The sequence below is a fragment of the Pseudonaja textilis genome, chromosome 1, assembly GCF_049901715.1.
Source record: "Pseudonaja textilis isolate UNSWEBS1 chromosome 1, rPseTex1.2, whole genome shotgun sequence".
Taxonomy (NCBI): Eukaryota; Metazoa; Chordata; class Lepidosauria; order Squamata; family Elapidae; genus Pseudonaja; species Pseudonaja textilis.
In genome coordinates, this window is record NC_141990.1 from 172,604,364 (window position 1) to 172,628,135 (window position 23,772).

A 23,772-nucleotide genomic window follows, 5' to 3' on the forward strand; every position below is an offset into this window, starting at 1 on the left:
TGTCATGTAACTGAGTGGGAATGAGTGATGTTGAGTTGGCCACACCAACCCAGGTTTTGTGGCTCCCAATGTTTTGTTATCTGTGGGAAATGGGTCCACATGACTCTTTGAGTGTTTAAGGTTGCAGAAACAGGTGGCCAAGCTAAGTGCCCGAAGAACCCCATCATGTCCCTGGGAGTCCAGGTGCTTCAGCAAGCAGTGCGTTGGATTCATATTCGAGGTCTGCGGGATTTAAAATTATGAATGTATTGGTCCCTTAGGTCTGAATGGTTGGTGGCCCTGCTTTAGATAGTATCAAAGGTGGGATTCTACTGATTCGGGCTGGTTTGGGCAAACTGGTAGTTCCAAGGATTAGCTGGGAGCAAACCGGTTAAGTTTGCTCCAATGATCAGCTGTTGGGCCTGCCTGTTGGGATCTAGGATGTGGTTTATATCCTGTTTTTCAAGCTCAGCTGATTCACACAGCACAGCAAATTGCCACGTATCAGCTGTTTAACACACAAGGGATGCTGGAGAAGATCAGTAGCAAACACTCTGCAGCGCACAAAGCACCTGCTCACTGAACCGGTTGTTATACCAGTTGAATTGCACACCTGGATAATACACATCTAAAGTTTACAACCATACAAAGGCAAACACAAAATAATAGATGATGGATGGATGGATGGATGGATGGATGGATGGATGGATGGATGGAAGGATGGATGGATTGATAGACTGATAGATTGATAGATAGATAGATAGATAGATAGACAGACAGACAGACAGACAGACAGACAGACAGACAGACAGATAGATGATAAACAGACAGAAAGACAAACATATAAATATACATATTGCAGGATCCAATCTGGGTTAGTCACCTGGACCAGAGATTTGTTCTCCAAGTTTTTGTATTAATGTCAGAGCCCATTGTCAGTGAATTGTTAGAGAAAAGTTCCCTGAGAATGGGCTCCAGCATGAGTCCAAAAACTCGGAAGACGAAACCTCTGGTCCAAGTGACTGACCCAAATTTGATCTTTCATCATCCTAGGACATGTATATTTGCCTTCGTTCATCACACACATACACACACACAAAGACATACCCATATATAATTGTACAGCTGTAGAAGAAAAGCAAAAGTGAAATCAAAAATAGAGAATGAATGTTTAACAGATATTAACACATTTTTAAAAAACACTAAACAATTTGAATGAATAGAAATTACCTTTATTTATAAAAACACCCCCCAAGCATTAGAAACAGAATAAACTCAAGCAAAAGGGTCATCCGGTCTTGTGTTATACATCTTCCTCCCCTCAGATTTTCCACAATAGATGCCATTGGAGGAAATGCCATTTTTTAATGACCTGCTTCATCTTCTTCTGCACAGCATTCATAGAAGGGCTATTAAGATTGCCAAACATACTAGGGGAAACTATAAATCTGAGGCAAAGTTAAATTTACACTTCTTTGTTTGCTCATAGGTATGAATCCATCCATATTTACAGGTAGTTCTCATTCAGTGGACATAGTTGGGACCAGCAACTCAGTCATTAAACAAAGGTGTCATTAAATGAAGTAATGAGTTGCTTGTGTTCCCACTTCAGCTTTCCTTTGCTTTACCTATCCATGAAGGTCATAAATGCAAGGACTGGCTACAAAGCTACTTCTCATCATTGTTGTAACTATGAATGGTTGCTAAATGAGACAATCACTAAGCAAGGATTACCTATACTATAACATGGTAGTAGACGTTCTGTAATAATCTAACAAGTCAGAATATTTTCATGAAAAGTACTTTGGGGAAAGGTACCAAAAGATTACCTGATTTGAGACCACTCAAATCCTATTCCAGTTTAATCTCCACCTTTGCCACATTATTCTCTTCTACTACCTTAATATTGTTACCTCTCCACATTGTTATAAGAGATTAGTAGAAAAGCTGTGTGAGAGAACTGATTGCTTTAATACAATGATGAAAACATTATCAGGAATTTAGAAAATTCAGAATTTTGTTGTTATATAATATAGTGGTGAGAATCTTATATGCAAAGATAGGTAGAAAGATATATTACAATGGAAGAATGGTTGGTAAAGGTGATGGAGTTGGCAATGGCAAAATTAACTGTTCTAATGAAAGAGAAGAAGCTATCTAATTTTGTTCCCGATTGGAAACTGCTTCTATGATTTTGTACTCAAAACTAAAAAAAAAAAGAATCTTTGCTTTTAGGTTCTGACAACTAAAATGACTTTGCCATTATAGATATGGCTTGAAACATTTAGAAATGTAAAGCAAAAGGTTGGATTGTAATTTTTTTGGTGATCCACTGGAGAAGGAAATAGCAATCCACTCCAGTATCTTTGCCATGAAAACCCCATATGGACAGTACCAAAAGGCAAAAGATATGATGCTGGAAGATGAGTCCCCCAGGTCAGAAGGTGTCCAAAATGCTACTGGGGAAAAGCAGAGGGCTAGTACTAGTAGAGCCAGAAAGAGTGAAGTGATTGGCCCAAAGCTTAAAGGACTCTCAACTGTGGATGCATCTGATGGCGAAAGGAAACTCCGATGCTGTAAAGATCTATTCTCCATAGGAACCTGGAATGTAAGATCCATGAATCAAGGCAAGCTGGACATGCTCAAACAAGAGATGACAAGACTGAACATCGACTTCTTAGGAATCAGCGAACTAAAATGGACAGGAATGGGTGAATTTAATTCAGATGACCATCAGGTATACTACTGCAGGCAAGAATCCCTCAGAAGAAATGAAGTAGCCTTCATAATCAATAAAAGAGTACGAAAATGAATACTGGGATACAATCCCCAAAATGACATAATAATCTCAGTTCAAACCAATATCACAGCCACAACCATTGGTGCTGAAGAGGATGAAATTGATCCCTTCTATGAAGCCCTACAGCACCTTGTAGAGTTAACACCAAAAATGATGTCCTTATCATCATGGGGGATTGGAATGCTAAAGCAGGAAACCAAAAGATAACTGGAATAACAGGCAAGTTTGGCCTTGGAGTACAAAATGAAGCAGGCTGATAAAATTTTGTCAAGAGAATACAATGGTTATAGCATACACTCTTTTCCAACAACCCAAGAGACGGCTCTACACATGGACATCACTGGACGGTCAATACAGAAATCAGATTGACTATGTGCTCTGCAGCCAAAGATGGAAAAGCTCTATACAGTCAGTAAAAACAAGACCAGGAGCTGACTATGGCTCATATCATGAGCTTCTCGTTGCAAAATTTAGGCTTAAATTGAAGAAAGTAGGGAAAAGCACTAAGCCACTCAGATATGAACTAAATCATATCAAGATGAATATACAGTAGAGATGACAAATAGATTTAAGGAATTAGATCTGATAGACAGAACGCCTGAAGAACTATGGACAGAGGTTTGCAACGTTGTACAAGAGGTAGCAACTAAAACCATCCCCCCACCAAAAAAAGAAATGCAAGAAAGCAAAATGGCTGCCTGACAAAGTTTTGCAAATAGCTGAGGAAAGAAGGGAAGCGAAAGGCAAGGGAGAAAGAGAAAGAGACACCCAACTGAATGCAGAATTCCAGAGAATAGCTAAAAGAGATAGGAATGCCTTCTTAAATAAACAGTGCAAAGAAATAGAACAAAACAATAGAATAGGGAGGACCAGAGATCTCTTCAAGAAAATTGGAGATATGAAGGGAACATTTCATGCAAAGATGCGCATGATAAAGGACCAAAATGGCAGGAACCTAACTGAGGCAGAAGAGATTAAGAAAAGGTGGCAATGTTACATAGAAGAACTATACAAGAATGAGCTTAACGTCCCTGATAACCACGATGGGATGGTCACTGACCTCAAGCCAGACATCCTAGAATGTGAAGTGAAATGGGCCTTAAGAAAACTGAGCAACAATAAAGCTAGTGGAGGTGACAGTATTCCAGCTGAGCTATTCAAAATATTAAAAGATGATGCAGTAAAAGTACTACACTCCATTTGCCAGCAAATTTGGAAAACTCAACAGTGGCCACAAGATTTGAAAAGGTCAGTTTACATTCCAATTCCAAAGAAAGGCAATGCCAAAGAATGTTCAAACTGTCGCACCACTGCACTCATTTCATATGCTAATAAAGTTATACTTAAAATCCTACAAGCTAGACTCCAGCAATATGTGGATCGAGAACTACCACAAGTACGGGCAGGATTTCGAAGAGGCAGGGGAACTAGAGATCAAATTGCCAGTATACGCTGGATCAATGAGAAAGCTAGGGAGTTCCAGAAAAACATCTACTTCTGATTCATTGACTATGCTAAAGCCTTTAATTGTATGGATCACAACAAATTGTGGCAATTCTTAAAGTGATGGGAGTACCAGACCATCTTACTTGTCTCTTGAGAAACCTATATGCAGGTCAAGAAGCAACAGTGAGAACTGGACACCAAACCACTGATTGGTTCAAAATTGGGAAAGGAGTCTGGTAAGGCTGTATACTGTCGCCCTGCCTATTTAACTTATATGCAGAGCACATCATGAGAAAGGCAGGGCTGGATGAATCAAAAGTTGGAATTAAGATTGCCAGGAGAAATATTAACAACCTCAGATATGCAGATGATACCACTCTAATGGCAGAAAGTGTAGAGGAACTAAAGAGCCTCTTGATGCGGGTGAAGGAGGAGAGTGCAAAAGTTGGCTTGAAACTCAACATTAAGAAAACTAAGATCATGGCATCCATCCCTCTCAATTCTTAGCAAATAGATGAGGAAGAAATGGAGGAAGTGACGGATTTTATTTTCCTGGGCTCCAAGATCACCACAGATGGGGACTGCAGCCAAGAAATTAAAAGACACTTGCTCCTGAGGAGGAAAGCTATAGCAAATCTAGACAGCGTATTAAATAGCAGGGACATCACCCTGCCAACAAAAGTGCATATAGTCAAGGCTATGGTTTTCTAAGTTGCAATGTATGGCTGTGAAAGTTGGACCATAAGGAAGGCTGACTGCCAAAGAATTGAGGTCTTTGAACTAAGATGCTGGAGAAGACTCCTGCAAGTCCTTTGGACTGCAAGGCGATCAAACTGGTCAGTCCTAGTAAAGATCAACCCTGACTGCTCTTTAGAACAGCGGTCGCCAACCGGTGGGTAGTGGAAAAATTTTGGTGGGCTGCAGAAGAAATGGCCCCCAAAAGCAATTAATCTGGGCCTCACAGTTCTCATGCCTCCTGGCTCTTCGAGAGACCCCGGAGTCAGGTCCCTGAGGTGCACATGCCAACCACCTCCCACTCACAACGGGCAGCGGTGACAACAATCCCCTCCCCCAGCGCCCAGTGTTACCTCTCCCCATTAGTTCTCTAGTTTTGAATTGCTTCTGCCTCTCCCTCTTTGCTTCCCCTCTACTGCACCCATGGAGACAGAGCTGTGTACAGCTCTCCACTTTTCCAGCCCTCACTGCCTCTCCCAACATCAAGGCCACAGAGATGCAGGCAAAGCCACTGCAGTGGTAGCACCCTGAATTGCTTACTTCTCCACTAATGCCTCCTCTTCCAGCACCTCCTTCTCTAGGTAGGGTGATTCTGAACTAACCGTGCATGCTAAGGCAACTCAGGCTGCAGTGGCTTTGCCCTGCTGAGCTTAGAAACCCAGGAGGCTGCTGGTGCTGAACAAGCCCATGCCCACACTGCCTCCCCACTGCCTGGGCTGAGGATGGAGCGGGGCACCAGCGGGTAAGGAGTCCAAGGCTGTGCAAGGTTGGGAAGCTCAGGCTGGTGCCCAAGTGGGATCAGAACCAAACAGCCAATCACAGAGGCCATCCACGGTTAGGAATTCCAAAAAGTGGGGGGGGGGAGAGAGAGAGAGAGAGAAGGTGAAAAGAGAGGAGGCGGGAGAGGGTGGTCAGCCTGGGGCATGCCAGGAGCAGAAGTGTGCAGAGGAGCCCAGCCCCAGCCTGGCTCCATGAGAGCAGCGAAGGCACTAAAGAGCGTCCACCACCAAGACCAGAAAGAAACTCTACGCGCCTCCTGATTGGTGACAAGTGTGGGAGCGCTTAAGGCCAGGTGACTCCAGGGGAGAGTAAAGTGAAGGAAACGGAGCCTCCTCTGAAGGATCACTGAGCCTGGCGCCGTTCCAGCTTGGATGCCTCGTGGTTGGGAGAAAGCCCGTCTCCGCCAAGCACTAGCAATTACCAGAGAGGGGCATTTCCAAGGGGATGCTGTGTAATGTGGACAACTGGAAAGAGGCCCGGAAGCAGCAGGAAGCAGGAATAGAAGCAAGTGGGGGGCTCCCCTGGCTAAGGAAGTGTGGGAGAGAAGTGGGGAGGTGGAAAAGTGAGGTGCTCCTCTCCCCTCCTTCCTTCAGAAGGGAAGGCAAATGCTGCCTTGTCGGAAGGGTGCCCAGCCACTGAGTTGATTTCCTTTCAATTCACTAATAAAATTGCCTCTCGCCACTTTGAGGCTTATTCAAACACCAGTCCTGGCTGACTTCTGACTATTAAAAACAGACTGGTGGAGTCCCCTGCTAATACGAGAGATGCTGTTTCTCTCTCTCCTCTCCCCACCGCCAAATAATCACTGGCTGTGGCTGGGTTTGGCAGCGAAGTGCCCCCAGGGACACCTTTCTATGCCTGTCTCCGGGTGAGGCTGGAAGAGCCACCCCCCTCAGATTTTCCTCAGCTGAGCATTCTCAATCCTCCACCCGGGATCTGAAAGGAACTCCCACTTTCTCTTCCTTCCCTCCCCACAATTAATCACCAAGGGTGGCAGTCCTTCTGTAGGCAGATGCCTGCTGAGAAGCCCCTGGAATGGCAGCCAAGGGGTGCTGCCCCCCAAGGAAAGCAAAGCCCCCTTTGTGCCTCTGCTGCTCCCAGCAGCAGTTGCCCTGAAGCCCCTCAGCTCCACTCTTCTGTCTCTTTGGAAGGTGCAGGAGGGGGAAGGCTTCCAGCCTGGAATGTTTTATTTTGTCATCATTAAGCATTTACATTTTTGTTATAATTAAATAAGTGTGTGTGTGTGTGTGTGTGTGTATTTGTATATGTATAATACATTTATATTTAACATAATTTTTTATATTAAATATATTAGCCTTTAAAAAAAATCATATTAGTGGACCTCAGGATTTAAAAGTATGAGTTTGGTGGTCCCTGAAGTCCAAAAGTTTGGTGACCCCTGCTTTAGAAGACCAGATCCTGAAGATGAAACTCAAACACTTTGGCCACCGAATGAAAAGGAAGGACTCACTGGAGAAGAGCCTAATGCTGGGAAAGATTGAGGGCAATAAAAGAAGAGGACGACAGAGAATGAGGTGGCTGGATAGAGTCAATGAAGCAGTAGGTGTGAGCTTAAATAGACTCCAGAAGATGGTAGAGGACAGGAAGGCCTGGAGGAATGTTGACCATGGGATCGCGATGGGTCGGACATGACTTCACAACTAACAACAACAAGAACAAGGGCATCATCCCATTAGGCAAACACATTTCCTAAATAATTTTGGCTACTAGTTACCTTATCAACTTTGGCTTGTCTGGAATAAGCTTTATGTTTAGCACCTTCATTGAATCTTTGACTAATAACATTTCCTGAAGAAACTCTAAAATTGATATGATACAATGGATCCATAATAACAACTGAGCCAGGTCCCTGCCACTGTGCTGTGTTTAACATAGAAAACGTATAACATATTCTACTATGTATAAAATGCTTTTAGGATAATGTGACGGTTGTTATCAACATCCTGACACTCTTTCAAGGTAATTGCTTTGCACCATGGTATAGTTTCCATCCCTACCATGTGGTTTGCTTGAATATATAATGGATTATACTTTTCATTGAAATAAAAATCTAAATTTTGATGTCTCTCATCAAAGGAATCTAAATGGAAGTGAAGTTTAGTGGATCCTGCTGGGCGATAATTGAAGTGCAATCATTATTCCATCCCAGCTCCTTTAAACATAGTTTAGTTGGTAATTTATTTTGCCTGGAAGGATCTAAAAATATCCTTCCACCCTCTATCCCACCACAAATATTGGAGAAGATAGCCATCATAATTATTTACAAAATCAGAGCAACTGCAATTAGGTTGATTAAACTTTTTTTCCTGGGGCCCCATAAAATAAACAATAACAGAAATGGGCCCCTGCAGAAATAATAGATTGGAAAGCTCTGACATCAGTGTTTTATTGAGTAATTATATCAATCTTCTGGGCCAAATGCAGATAAGATTTGCAAGGCACACATTAGAAAATGAGTGATTCTTTATGATATGACATGAAATTATTTTGTTCGTGATAAAACTCAAGCTAGCAAAATTCAAATGTCTGATTGCTCTAGGGATAATATTTCAAAATACAAATGATTCTGTTTTAAGGGTATCTCAAATTTGAAGTGCTAAATCTCACTAAATCTAAATCTTGCACTAAAATCTTTACTCAATCAACTTGAGTTCTTGAAATAGCATCTGCCTTTGAGCTATAAAAATAACAGATGATTTTTTTGATAGCTTATCAGTTAACAGACTGCTTGGTTAGGATAGCACATTTTTATGTTAATTTCCTGGTTGAGGAGGGCAGGCTGGGGAGATTTAATGTACTGTTGCATGTACTTTTAAGTGTCCTTTTTGTAAGATAAGAGTGTCAAGCATTCCAAGGCACCTCTGCTGGTGCAGCATTAAGAGAGGTATGGCAATGGAAAAGCTTTATTGGAAAAAAAAAACCCTTCCCTTTGCATCTATCCAATTAATATAATGTGTTTAGTAATATGTAAGCATAGTAACATATTAAACATATAATAAAATTAATTTCTTCAATGAATTACAGCCACGGGGGCTCCACTCCCCCTTGCTTCCATCGTCATATCAGCATTTCAATAGATCTAGCACTCTGGCTGGTCAGATCACAGGAAGTTAAAAGTTAACACTTAATTTGGCCAAAAGCTTCAGGAGACAATTTCTGGATCACTTGAGGCAACGGGGCATCTCAGGGAGTCCTCCTCCTCTCCAGTTGTGGATGTTGTCCCTCAGATCTCGGAGGATGTTTCAGTGGGTGCCATTGACTTTGTCAGAAAAAAGGGTTTGGGGGGAGAAAGTGCCTTAAAGCAGGTATAAAAATACAAAAATTCTGCCCTTCAGAAACAACCGTTACTTCCATTTTAGGATTGGATCTTTTCTCAGGGTGGCATCCAGAATGCTCTCTCCTCCTATTTTCCTCCTTGACAAAGTTTCCATGAAACTGAGAGAGTAGCTGTTCGTCACTTTTACATGGCTGAAGGTGGACTCTTGTGACCCGCAAGGCCAGCAGCTGAACAATGCTGTGCAGGGAGGAACAAAGTTCTTAGAATTAGTCCTTTATGGTGTCAGTGGGGAAAGAGATAAGATTCTGGACAGATTTCCATCACTCCAAAACCCTGACAACAGCTTACATATACTTCTTATTATTAGTATTTATAACTCAGACCATCAATTCTCACTTTGATCTAATTTAAACGTGGAAAGAGAAAGAACCAGAAAGCAGCATTCTGGCTTGGTTCTTCTCATAGCCATTTTCATTTCCCTTGTGGTATTCAAATTGCCTTGGGCAACTTCTGAGGAGAGAAATTTTGCCCTCTGGAAATTCCCAGCACAATGGAGAAGTCTGAAAAATCAATTCAGGTTGTCTTCATTAGCTATTCTAGTTGAGTTTGGCAACTTGGTTGCTGAGCAAAGCAGTCGGTCAGTGAAATTGTGACCATACTTATGATCTTTCTTCAGCTTTCCTTTGCTTTGCAGACCTGCAAAGATCATAAAAGTGAGGAATGTTTGCAAAGATACTTTGTCATCACTGTTGTAACTGCAAACAGTTGCTAAATAAGGCAGTTGCTAAACAAGGACTGCCTGTACATCATTACAGCACAGGGAGACTTTGTAATGTCTTGCTTCCAATGTACCTTCTGATGACCATGAGAACAAAAGATCAACAGAACTGGCAAATTAATTGCCTCTCTTGATCCAATTGTGGGAGGAACATAAGGCAAGAGAAAGTGAGACATAGAACAACTCCTGAGGTAGCCATGTTGGAATCATCACTGCAGCTCTTCTGCTAATGAATCAAACTGCCCTTTGTTTTAGGAAAGCATTTATTCCAGCTCCTTTAGAATTCTGGGATGTAATCCATCAGATTCCGGTGATTTGTACTCATCAATATCAGACAGGTCTTCTCTTACTATTTTTTTTTTTTGCTTATTTTAACTTTTATTTCTAGTCTGTCTTTTACAGGTATGTTTTTGGTAGGTTGGTGTCATGCTCCTGTCAGAATCTGATTCGGAGGGGGAGGCGGAGCAGCTGACAGGGTGTGGGAGTGTAGCTCCATTGGCTGCGGAAGAAATTAGGAAAGGGCAGAGTCCGGCTGGGCAGAGCAGGGAAGAGATAGGGCAAGGGAGAGGGAATTAGGAGGAAGACTGAGGCCCACCCCCTCTTAATCCTAGGGCATGCAGAGTGGAACGGAGAAGGGAACAATGTGAGTTGCATGGCTTACGCGGGAGGAAAGGACCCTAATTCCCTTCATTAGCTGCAACTGGGAACACAGTGTTTAAAAAGGGAAGTTGTGCACAGCAACTTGTTGGGAGCAAATCGTGAATGTATCTGGTATCATCAAGACTTATCTATGTTCCTGGAGTCTTCCCAACTGTGTGTGTTTTGCTGTGCTTTCAAGTCTGCAATTCCTCCTCCTGCCCTGTCAAGTTAATTACTGCAGCATAGTTTGTTTGATTTTTAGTTACAGTTTGTTTTCAGACTGAATCTCCTCCCCTTAAAAACTGTTCCTGGGACAGTTTTTCTCCAGCTGAAGGTAACCTAGACATTGTGGTCAAAGTTGGAGATAATAAAGAGACTTTTTTTGCTTATTTGACTGTGTTGCCCTTGTGCCATGCCACGGGTCATCACAGTTGAGCTATAATTCCTTTTTGTGTGAAGACCAATGCAAAGAATGAGTTAAGCAGCTCTACTTTCTCTCTGTTGCCTGTTACTTTCTTGCCTTCTTCTCTTTTTGTGAACTGTTTCCTTGATATATATTTTTTTGTTATTTATATGTTGGAAGAATTTTTTTTTAATTATCTTTGACTTTAGTTACCAATCTTTGTTCATTCTGAGCCTTTGCTTTCCTGACTTTGTCTTTGCAGATTCTGGCTATCTGCTGATATTCTGTCTTAGTTGTATGCCCCTCTTTCCATTTTTTGTACTTGTCCTTTTTGTCTTTTGATTTGTCAGAGAGATCTTTGTGCAGCCATTGCTTCTGCCAGTTTTATAATTTTTATTAGAAATATTCTATTTTAATACCAGTAAAATTTTTGAGCGATGTGTGGTATTAGAAGGGTGGCATAGACAGGGGTTGGATTCTGCCAGTTCAGACTGGTTCTATAGAACTGGTTGTTATGATTCTGCATAGTTCGGAGAACTGGCAAATCGTGCCCCTGGCTGGTCCTGCCCTTCTCCATCCGCCCCTTCCCTGCCTGCCCAGTCAGTCCTTATCGCACATGCCCAACATCGCCGACTGCATTCTTCCCCACCCGGTCACTCCTTTTCTTTTTTTCCCCTTCTGAAGATCAGCTGTCCTGATGATCAGCTGTGCTGGGATCCCTCTCGCTGTCTTACTGCTTCTCCCAGGAGGTTTCCCTGAGGTCCAGGAGGCAAAAAGGGGTGTGCGAGCTCCATTTTTTGCGTTCCTGGCCCTCCGGGAAGCTTCCTGGGAGCAAAAACATTCCCCCGGGAGGCTTCCTGAGGCCCAAGAGGAAAAAATGGGGAGGGGGTGCTGCAAAAAATTTTTTGAATCCCATCCCTGGGCCTAGACCTTACAAATAAAAGAAATAAGCATATAAGGACAAGCAATTTTTCGTGTATGAAACCAAGTAGAACTATTTTTGCAAGCTGGGCCTGAGAAATCTCACCAAAATTCATCATTAATCCATCATACATTATAAAATAAGTATAAAAGTCATTACCAATTTTTAACCCACCCAAAACAATATGCGAACAAAAGATGGAAATGGAACCAAAAATACAAAATCATTCCTCCATAAATATCCTCATGCAGAAAACTTGCCCAGGAAACCGCAGTTTCAACCAGTAGCTTGGTTCCAAAGTAATATCTTCATCCTTCCTTTCCTGAAAAAGCATGACCCCCTCATACCCAACCAGGAGATTGCTTTCTCTTCTGATTTAAGAAAGCACACACACCATCACTGATGAGATTTAGGAAGCATCTACACCTTTCTCTAAGGTTAAGTGCATCCTGGAGGAAGTATAGGAAGAAAATACAACACAATAAATTTGGCAACATCCTGGAAGGCCAAAGAGCTTTTCCTTGTGCAACTTCTAGCAGCAGTGTGCATATCTTGTGATTTTAGATGGGCTTGGCTTCAACTGATTATGTAAAGTTCCCATAAACTCTCTCTGGTTGATCCAAACTGAAGTGTTTGCACTTGGCTGTGGCTTCTTGGGCTGTTGCTGTGTCTTCAGCAGGGTCACCCAAGTATCCATGGGAGGACTATATACCAGATGGTAACCACAATGACATGATTGAAGCATCCATGGCCACGTGATCAAAACAACACATGTAATAAAGGAACAAAGATTTGTTTTGCTGTGTAAAACATCTTGACCCTTTCGATCTCCTCTTTGGACATTCTGGAACCTAAAGATGAACTTGGTTAAAGAATGGCCGAGCACAAAGCAGAAAGAGAAAAGTAGAGACAAACGGATCTGGAGAGCTTTGTTTGCATATGCCATGCAAAACTGCATTTTATAAGCAAAGAGTTTTGTCTATAGTTAATTACCTAGTTAATGAAAGAATCCCAAAATGCTCAGAAGACATATTTTGGAAAATGCATGTGGGACAACTGGAATTTCTGCCATATATAGGGAAACTGAAAAAGCTTCTTGGATGAGAAGTGAAATGTCTTCAATGAAAAAGCAGAAAGTCCAGTTGCTTCTTGAAAAAGCACCTTTGGGACAACCATGACCTGGATGATGGAGAATCTCCATAGACAAATGGGGAAACTGATTCTCTATCAAGATTTTTTTTTTTTTGCATATTTGACACTTTTGCATGATCTACTTTTTGTGTGGCATAATCTTCTATTCCATGCTGCAAAAAATAAGAGATTTGTAAGATAATTAACTCACCTGTAACTCGAACCTCAATGATGTGTGGTAAATGCATTCAGTTTAGTTTGGACAGAAGGTATTTTTGCCCTTTCATGTTAGTGTTCGGAGTACTACATCCATCTATTAGCATTAGGGTGGAGAACAAATGCTTGCTCAGCATGTCAACAAATTGATATTTATTCATGTTATTTCAAACTAGCCAAAGGGTGTCTGACTATCTGAGTATGCATTGGTCCTAAGCGAACAAAAATCCATACACTCTATCCATAAAAGGAAAGTAAACTAACATGAAATCCAGCTGTTTCTCTATTGAGAACTGAACACAAGCTGTTGGGAAGCTAGTTAATCAGGGATGTGAAAACCCACAATATTGCTTACAGAGTAGAAATGATATGATGGGGACTTATAAAAGGGAATAAAGGAAATAGAGAACATATCCTAACTTTAGGACATTTGCAGGAATAGGATTCAATACAAGAAAATAATAAATTTTCCAGGGGTAAAGTGTAAACAGAACTGCAGCCCCACTCTTCAAAATGTAATGATTTTATTTCTAATCGCAGCATTGTGAAAATTGTAGTATGGACAACCCCAAAGGTGTTTTTTCAAGAGGCAACTGGCCTTTCTTGTTTTTCTTTGAAGATGTTTCACTTCTCATTCAAGAAGCTTCTTCAGCTCTGACTGGACAGTGGGGAATGGAGTCAGCTAGAGCAGTGGTTGCCAACCAGTGGGCCGGGGACCACTGGTGGTCTGTGAGAAAATTTTGGTGGTCCGCAGATAAATCACCCCCAAAGCAACTAATCCAGGCTGTGCAGGAACACAAGGCTGCACCATCCACATGGCCTGCGGGAACACAAGGCTTGTGTCGCTTGCATTGCGAACAACATGAGGTAGTGAGGGGAAGGGGAAGGGTGGAGGGTGAACTTGCCCCACTCACCCCATGCACCTGGCTTGGCCACCGGCTGCTTCTTTCCACTTCTTTCTTCTTCTGCTTTTGGCTACACACTAGGAAAGCAGCAAAAGTCTTTCTTTCTCTTCCCCAAACTCTGCCAAAAATGAGTCTTTGGGACCCTGCAAGGCATCCTGCTCCAAGAGGCTGCGCTGGCATGACAAGTCTCACAAAGATTCATTTCTGGTGGAGTTTGGTGGGGGGGGGGGAGAAAGACTTCTGTTGCTTCTGCTGCTTTCCTTGCATAAAGCCAAAAGTTTCTGCCCCCCACCCCCCACCCCCGAGAACGGAGCTGGAGACAGTATCCTGCGATCCCAAATAAAGAATGATTGATTGGTAAGAAAACAGGGTGGGGAATTTTCCTGCAGACATTTTTGGGATTTTCCCAGGGTCTCTGCTGCTTTCTGCAGAGATCCTCAGAAAATGTCAGCAAGCCACCATCAGTCAAAATTCAAATTAGTGGTCCGCAGGATTTAAAATTATGAGTTTGAGGTCCAACAGTTTGGTGGTCCCTGAGTTAGAGCTGAAGTCAGAACTGAAGAAGCTTCTTGGATGAGAAGTGAAACATCTTTAAAGAAAAACAAGACAGGCTATTTGCCTCTTGAAAAAGCACCTTTGGGACAACCATGACCTGGATGACTGGAATCTTCATAGACATTTAGTATGGACAATATTATTCAATTGTCTTCATTGTGACTATCCTCAAATGGGGGAAAATATGAGAAAACTGACCAAAGCTGTTTCCAGATGACTATTAAAAAAAAAGTAAAGGAGTTCCTGTGGATTTTACTCCGCTAGTCGTTGCCGACTATAGGTAGCAATGTTTGTCTCCACTTCAAGGCCCTTGAGCCAGCACTGTCTGAAGACATTTCCACTGTCATGTGACCAGCATGATGTCACCTTCCCACCAAAGTGGTACCTATTTATCTACTCACATTTGCATGCTTTTGAACTTCAAGATTGGCAGGAGCTGGGATGATTATGGGAGCTCACCCTGTCACGTGGCTCTCAGGTCTTGAACCTTGGCTGCTGGTTTTCCAGCCAACAAGCTGGGCATCTTACTCACTGAGCTTCTACTTGACCCAAAGGTGGAAATCAGAAACAATGTAGCAACACATCTTCTCTCCTGCTGTGCAATCCTCAACTTCAATGAAGCTTCATTTCCTCCAAAAGAATGACCAGTTGCTATAAGGATCAGCTGAGAAGCAACTTTTTGGCTCTATTTTAGGTGGCTATGACAAGAGTATTGGGCTTTCTATGGGAGCTTACCAGCAATGGAGAGCAGTAAAGTTAAAGGGAAGCAAGCAGGACAAAGTGAGAATTCCTATCAATAGGAAGTATTCCAGAATGCTGACAGAACAGTCAGTTTGGATGCAAGGCAATCTGAGTGTAGGGGAAATGATTGTTTAAAATTCAGAGTATTTAAAATATCCAAATCTACATTGGATATCCAAATTTCAATGTTTGAGGTCCTAAAATATCCATACTATCAAGAATAAATATGAATGTAATCTTAGGCCATATGAGGTGCTTGCTTCATTCAGCTGGTCTGAGATCTTGTGAAAGGATAATAATATTTTTATAGACTTTTCTTATAAAAAATGTTTAGTTCACGAATTACTATCCTCCAAATGTATTTCATGTAAGGATGTTGCTGAAAATTTTAAATTATCAAGAGCCATAGTGGCGCAGTGGTTAGAATGTAGTACTGAGGGCTACTTCTGGTTTCCGCCAGCTGCCAGCAGTTTGGCAGATCAAATCTCACCAGGCTCAAGTATGACTCAACCTTCCATCCTTCCAAGGTCAGTAAAATGACTGGTATCTAAATTAACTGGTATTGTTGTTATAACTAAAACGACACAGTAAAATGTTTCTCAATTCTGTAGCTATTTGATTTCAGAGTATTATACATTCTTGTATGTTTCCCGTGAATGTCACTGAACTGTGGTAGTAATGCACATGGATACATTGATGAAACACTTCAAAAATGTTACCTTCATTCATTATGGTGGAATTGAGGGAAGTTTTTTATTATTATTTTTCAAAAGCAGAAATAGATAAGCTGGTCCATGAGAAAAGGTAACTCCAAATCTACTGTTAAGTAATGCTCCAGACAAAACATGTGTTAGGTTGTTTTACCAATGTATAATATAACAGATTCAATACTATATTGCACAAAAAAGACTCCAGCTGCACTATAACTAAATGTGATAAATAATCACATGATTAAAAGATAATAAAACAATTTTTTTATTACAAATTTGTCATACTGTACATGTTTACAAATAAAAGAGAAATCATGATGCAGGAAAACATGATGACATCAAAACTGCTTTATTGCAGAGTTTTATCAATGTATACATCCTTACTTGGGATCTAGAACAGAAGAGAGGCAAGTCAATCAAAGAAATGAAAACTTAATACCAAACTTTTATGAGAATAGCATTTGACATTAACATAAATTGAAATCTAAGAAAAGTAGAACAGATGCTAAAGCAAGTTGGAAAAATAAATAAATGAAAAACTGAGAGAAGAACTAAAGAACTAAAACGCTTGCATTCCTTGTTTTCTGTTGGTTAATATATTCTAACTAAAAAATAGAGTAGGTAGCATCTTGAGCATGTGCCAAAACATTGAATATCCCTCCAGGATACAATAAATAACTGTGCAGTGAAAGCCTCCATATTAAGCATTAAGTTCAATGATAGAAAAATTATATCACAAAATAATGTAATGCATTTTGCAATTGTGATAAAGAGATATTAGTTTAGTAATTTGCACTTTTGTGGATAAATGCAGTCCAGGAAAGATTTTTATATACTAGGTGAAAAGACTAGATAGGTGAGGATCATGGAATAAAAAAAAAAAGTTATTGAGTCATCCAGAGAGCCAAGAATGAATGAATGTGTGACACTTTAGTGAATATTTTAGAAAGAGCTTTGTTTGTTTCCAGTCATGTAGTGTAAATATGTCTATTCATATATACACAAGACAAGAAAATGAATATAAATCCAAGAATATTTTCAATAAAAGATTGAAAACATTGGTGAAAAACACAAGAATGTTGAGAGGTCCTTAAAGGGATGTGGTGCAGATACATTTTTAGAAATACCGAGTGGATTTTGTGGAGGGAAGTGAAGTAAAAAATGAAAGAAGTGAAAGAAATAGGAGTAAAAGAAGTGCCGGAAGGGGAAAAGTCCAATATGAAAAAGTATCAGAAGTCAGATTAATTTTTCAGCAGAATGAATGAAATGTAGATGTAAGGAAAAAAGATGTGGAAGCTGCTTGAGTGAAAGGAATTATGTTATGTATTTTATAGAAATGGGCTAAGTTACATTAGATGGAAATATTGGAAAGAATGCTTGCTGCAAAATAATAAGGATGAAAGAAAATACTATACAATTTGTTTCTGGGGAAAAAGATAATTGCATAAAATGTAATCAATGAGTGAAAGGAATAGTTAGGATTAAAGAGGCAGAAAAATGCAGAGCAATTTTAATGGAAATGACTTGTTTTGAAAGTGGGTGAAGGCTAAACAAAGAAGCCCAAGGAGAGTTAATAGAATTAAAATAACAGTAATAAATTATTTGGAATGAAACTGAAGCAAGGGAATTCTGGAAGCAATAATACAGACTTTTTTTACAGAAAGCAAATGGTATTTTCAAGAATCAAACTGAAATAAATGCTATACATATTAATTTTAGATAAATGGTGTGAAAATATTGAAAAACAGTAACACTGCCATTTGTAGATGGTATAACTGAAGAAATGTTAAAATATAGATGAATGGTTCAATATAGATCAGGGAGTATCTTAGCTGGGGACATGAATAATATGAGTATACACATACTTTTGACCCTAGATAATGGCATGTTGGCTGAGAACATGGATAATTTACAGCCAATCTTAGATTGTATATTGCAGGAGAAAAGATGAATCTGAAAAACAATGTCTCAAAGACTGGATTAGTTGCATCTGACAGGAATATGAGCAGTTGCAAATTATACATAATGGTAAAAAACTAGAGCAAGCCTATGCATTTGCATACCTCATTAGGATGTTTACTAAAGACAGGAATTAGATGGAGAAATGTTAAGACTTATGGTGTGCTATGAAGAATTAATCTAGTTTGGAAAAAATGAAAATGGACTAAGAGCATGTCTATTTTGTTATATGGAAGTGAGTGTTCAGTATGTCAGGAAAAACTTAAAACTAAGTTGAATGTAGTGAGACTAAGATACTTAAAAATTGTGTATGATTAAAAAAAATAGAGTCAAGAATTTATGAGGGCTGAAAATATGTTGCTTGAAGGAAAAAGAGAATGACCAGTATACAAGATGTACATTGAGGGTGATTGGTCACCTAAAGAAAATGAATGGGAGTCAAATTATAAAGCAAGACATGGACGAAGATGGAAGAAGCTAGAGGAAGGAGAAAGGAAGAATTCCATTTCCCACCATCCATTCAGACCTGAAGAAGCTTCTTGAATGAGAAGCGAAACTTCTTCAAAGAAAAACAAGAAAGTCAATTCGGTTCTTGAAAAAGCACTTTGGGATTATCACAACCTGAATGAATGAGAATCTCCACAGACATCTGAAGTTGTTTATTTACTTGTTTTTTGCTTGGTTTTGTTGTTGTTTATTAGACTTTTATCAGATGTGGTATTCAACAGGTTCTGACCAGTTCTGGAGAACCGGTAGTGAAAATGTTGAATAGTTCAACACCCCTGACTGGCCCCGCCCCCATCTATTCTCTGCCTCCTGAGTCCCAGCTGATTGGCTGGGTCCCCTTTTGTTGCACTGCACAGGAGAACGGAGCTGGAAATCAGGTTAGTCGGGTGGGAAGGGAAGGGAGATTTTGCAGTATCCTTTCCCTGCCATGCTCACCAAGCCACGCCCACAAAACCAGTAGTAAAAAAAATTGAATCTCACCACTGACTTTTATCCTAACTACAACTAAACCTATCTTTCTATAGGAAGAACACATTGTGTATTTCTTTGTGGGGCTTCATATGGTTCTGCAAGTTATTTAACATGTTAGTACAGGTAGCCCTACACTTACAACAGTTCGTTTAGTGACTGTTCAAAGTTACAATGACACTGAAAAAAAAGTGACTTATGGTAGTTTTCCACACTTACGACCATTGCAGCATCCCCATGGTCACGTGATCAAAATTCAGATGCTTGGCAGCTGACTCGTATTTATGACAGTTGCAATGTCCCTGGGGCATGTGCTCACCTTTTGCAATTTTCTGACAAGAAAGGATAATGAGGAAGCCAGATTCACTTAACAACTGTGGCAAGTTAGGTTGTAAAATGGGGCAAAACTCACTTAACAAATATCAGTTAGCAACAGAAATTTGGGGCTCAATTGTTGTCCTAAGTCAAGGACTGTCTGCATATGGTTAATATGTTCTTTGTGTGTTATATAGTCCACTGGTAAATTCTTACAATTTGCAAGGTTTTCTGGTCCTTTAGTTAAGAGAGATAGGATAGCAATAATTGCCTTTGTTGGCAATGAGCAATCTTCTTTTTCAATCCATTGCTAGAAGGGGCATGAAAGAAGGAATTGGGAGTGGGACAAGCAAAAATGGAAGCAAAATGCAGAGGCAGAAGCTGGAATTAATACTGCCAGCAGCTCTGTGTATGGTAAGAGCCTGTTGTAGATTCTCTGACATGCAACTTAGAGCTGAATCTAGAGAGTAGATTTGGTTGCTTCAGTTTCATAAACATTGCTATGACCTACCTCAGTGGGCTCCACTCCACACAGTCGTTTAGTAATAATACCATTTTATAGTGCTTTTTCTGACTGGGGAGACTCTTACTGTGCCTACTTAATGGCCTGATTAATGAGCATAAACAATGCTTTTAAGGTACCTCTTACCTGTATATAATCAAGACACCAGGAACTGCAAATGTCACAGATTTCAAGAGTCTCTTGGGGATTTTTAATCTATTTGCTTTATGAAAAGGAGGTGATTTTATTTTTACATTAAGGCAGCATTAACATCATTAAATGGGTTCCCACTTTATGATAACTGCAAATGTCACATTGATCCAAAAAGATAAGAAAATGTGCTCATCTTTGGAACAATATCCAAGGCGAGAGCAGGCAACCCACACTATTTGCATTAAAAAAACAAATTGTATAAATGTGGAAGATTGATACGCCATCTGTTCATGTCCTTCACTTTTCTGGCTCTTCTGTGTTCAGATATTTTTATGGAACAGTTATGTTTATTATTTTTGAAAGTGAGCCACAGGTTAAAAAAGTTTACAATGGGTAATGTGAGTCAAATATATTAGTTTAGTATCACTCAGGCACTTTAAAAAACCCTTGCTGTTAAAACTGAGTTTTGAGTTGTCAAATTACAATCTTTTGTCACTGAGTGTAACATGAGTGTTCTAATGACTTAGCTATCACTACTGATAAAGATGTAAGGAAGGAAATATTTCTAGAAAATTTCTGAATTATTTATTTGTTGGATTTATATGTTCCATTTTTTATCTTGAAGTTTGGGTTCATTTACCTGGAAATCTTCCTTCACTGTAGTCCCTCTGCAGCAGTCCTTGGCTGGAAGTGAATTGTTATAGCATAGCTGGACTTGATTCTGGATCTCCCCACTTTTACTTAACCATCATTTCCAATACTTGTATGTCATTGTAATATAGAAGGAATTGAATAAAAATAATTAGGCTCAGCTGTTACTCAGACATGGGTCATTTTAGGCCAGTCTGTTATCTCTTCTTGTTGATCATTTGGAATAGGTTATTCTGTTCTGTTACTCTGAATAGCACACCCTCAGTAAAAAAAAATGGGCAAAAGTAAAATGATGTTGCATATTCAGGGTTTCTACCTATTTTTACAGAATTCATTCTTTGCAAGATTTGGTCTGTAAAATTCTGCTTCAATAATGCACATGACTTTCCTACCAACGAACATCTTGATTAGCGTGTTCCATAGGGTAACTTCCATTCTCTGCTGACTTGGAATGACTTGGTGAAGATGGCAATTTTATCATTGCTGAATAAATTTCACACACTAGATTGGCATTAATCGTGGCAGATCACAGCCACATCATATACACCTATTTCAATCTTATTTATTGAGTATGTCAGAGATCTTGAGAGGCCAGGGAAATGCAAAGCAATCTTTACTTGCCAATGTCTTCTAATAATAGTCCACTTGTTTCAAAGGGTGAGGCAGAAAAGAAAGAATGTATTGTGATAATTTTATGGTAATATCTCACCACAAAGCTCATGCCCAGTACAGTCTAATTTTTCTGCCTTCTGCACAGAGGTGGATTTGAAACTGTACAGATGCAGATAGATAACACAACAAGACATCCATAACAAATTACATTTATTGTTCATCATGTATCCTCATAACTCACGTTTGTGATGAAGTTCTTCTTTAATGACAAATCCTTTGTATATCTGCCTTGTAGTAAAAGATGGTTATCTCCTAACCCATCTCATAGCAATAGAAAGATGCTGCCATGAGTTAGTGAATTCAGGCAAGAAGAGGAAAACCTCCCACAAACCCTCGAGGGTCAATTTAGTGACCAATCAGGATTACAGATGTGGCCACGTGACATGGACTACATTTCCCAGGATACCTTTTACTACATTTACCATGATGCCTTCCCTTAAGGGGACAGCTCATAATTCCTAAGTAACTATCCAATTCCCATAGACTGGCTGGGACATTGCCTACTTCAGATGGTGCTGTAAACTAATAGTTGAGGGTTAGTCAATTTCGCTGGAAGGGAAAAAATTCATTAGGAAAAATACTTCAGTAAGTTGCATGCACTGTGGCTGTGTTATGCTTTTAATTTTTTATTAAAGAGAGGAGGAAATGAAGAAATGTTAGTCTTTTAAACAAAAGAAATTGCTCCTTGAATTACTTTGTTCAAATAGCTTGCTTGAATCAGTCTTGTGACTTGGGGGGAGGAATGTGCTCCGTTGCTTTGAAGATGGTCCTTCACTAATGATCTATGACCCCCAATAAACTGACCAGAGTGGTTGTAAAATAGCTGGAGAGGCCTCCTTTATTGCCTCTTCGAAGCAGCCGAGAGCATAAGAAATGCAAAGCCTTTCCTTTTAGCAATACATGCAAGATTTCTCAAACTTTACATTGTATTTAGAAAGGGTTTGTAACTGGAGAGAGACATAGATGGGGAATACCTGGCCTCTTCCTTCAATTCCAAACAAGTTTTAAGGTTACTTTGGCCAACAATGGGAAGACGCAGATTAAGCCAGAGAATAGGATGTTTGAAAGTCTCTTGCTGCATTTGTAGAAGGTTTAAAGACAGAGGTTTGGTTTTCCTTTGAGAGCTGGGAAAATCTGACTCTCCTTGTTATGCAAATAGAGTCTTTGAGATAGCAGGAAGACAAATTGGGCAAAGAAGAGGGGGGTGGGTGGGTTACTGGTTCTCTTTGTTTGTAGCATGTGGAAGAATTCCAACCCCTCCCACCATCCAACCAGCATGTAAAAAATTCCAATGCTCAGAGAGAGAGAGAGAGAGGGAGGGAGAGAGAGAGAGAGAGAGAGAGAGAGAGAGGATGATACATGCAGGTTTAGATTAACATTGCATATTCAGTCCTGGCTTCAATATTACTTTGCTTTATCACAAATCCAAATTAATAATCTTTATACAGATGGGTTTCAGGGCTACATCTTTTACTTTTCTGCCTTCTGCACAGAGGTGGATTTGAAGCTGTACAGATGCAGATAGATAACACAACAAGATGTCCATAACAAATTACATTTATTGGTTCATCATGTGTCCTCATAACTCACGTTTGTGATGAAGTTCTTCTTTAATGACCAATCCTTTGTATATCTGCCTTGTAGTAAAAGATGGTTATCTCTTAACCCATCTCATAGTGATAGAAAGAAACAGCTATGAGTTAATGAATTCAGGCAAGAAGAGAAAAACCTCCCACAACCTCTCGAGGGTCAATTTATTGGCCAATCAGGATTACAGATGTGGCCACATGACATGGGCTACATTTCCCAGGATACCCTTAACTACATTTACCATGATGCCTTCCCTTAAGGGGACAGCTCATAATTCCTAAGTAACTATCCAATTCCCATAGACTGGCTGGGACAGCATACTAATACCTACACTACCATTTCCTCATTCTCCCCTTCCTTTTTCTAAAAAAAAAGGCATTTTATTGTTTTTAATAATAGCCAGTTAATAATGCCAGTCAATAATGCAATAATAGCATTTAAGGTGGGAGATCAGTGTCTTGCACAAAGATAATGGTCTTCCTTGTTTGATATATGGAATAAGATCAGAGAGTTTTCCATCATTAAATCTAATTGCATGTATATTTAACTTACGATGGTCACACAAACATGTCATTCCCCCATGACTTAAATTCCAATCTTACAGCCTGGAATAATGCTAAGTTATGAATGCCTTTCTTGGCCTTACTTGGTGACTAAATGAAGACTTTCTTCCCTCTTACTCAAACCACACAAGAACTAGAATTTGTCATGGTGAATAGAGGGAGACACACCTGCACACCGTTCCCCCTTCTCCTCAAGTATTCAAAAGTGGCAACAGTTATCATTACCCTATGAATATTTGTTTATAGGAAGCCTTGCTTCTGCTATTAGAAAATGCTGGTTTGTGGTGATGTGATTTTTTTTTTTTAGTAAGAGGCACCATATTTATATGACACAAAGACCACAGTCCTGGCTTC

At 40.0% G+C, this 23,772-nt stretch overlaps 1 pseudogene; it reads left to right on the forward strand.

Annotated features, from left to right (window-relative positions):
* The first annotated feature begins 2,350 nt into the window (after positions 1-2,350).
* LOC113434056 (protein CFDP2-like) lies at positions 2,351-3,365 on the forward strand (annotated as a pseudogene).
* The last annotated feature ends 20,407 nt before the right edge of the window (positions 3,366-23,772 follow it).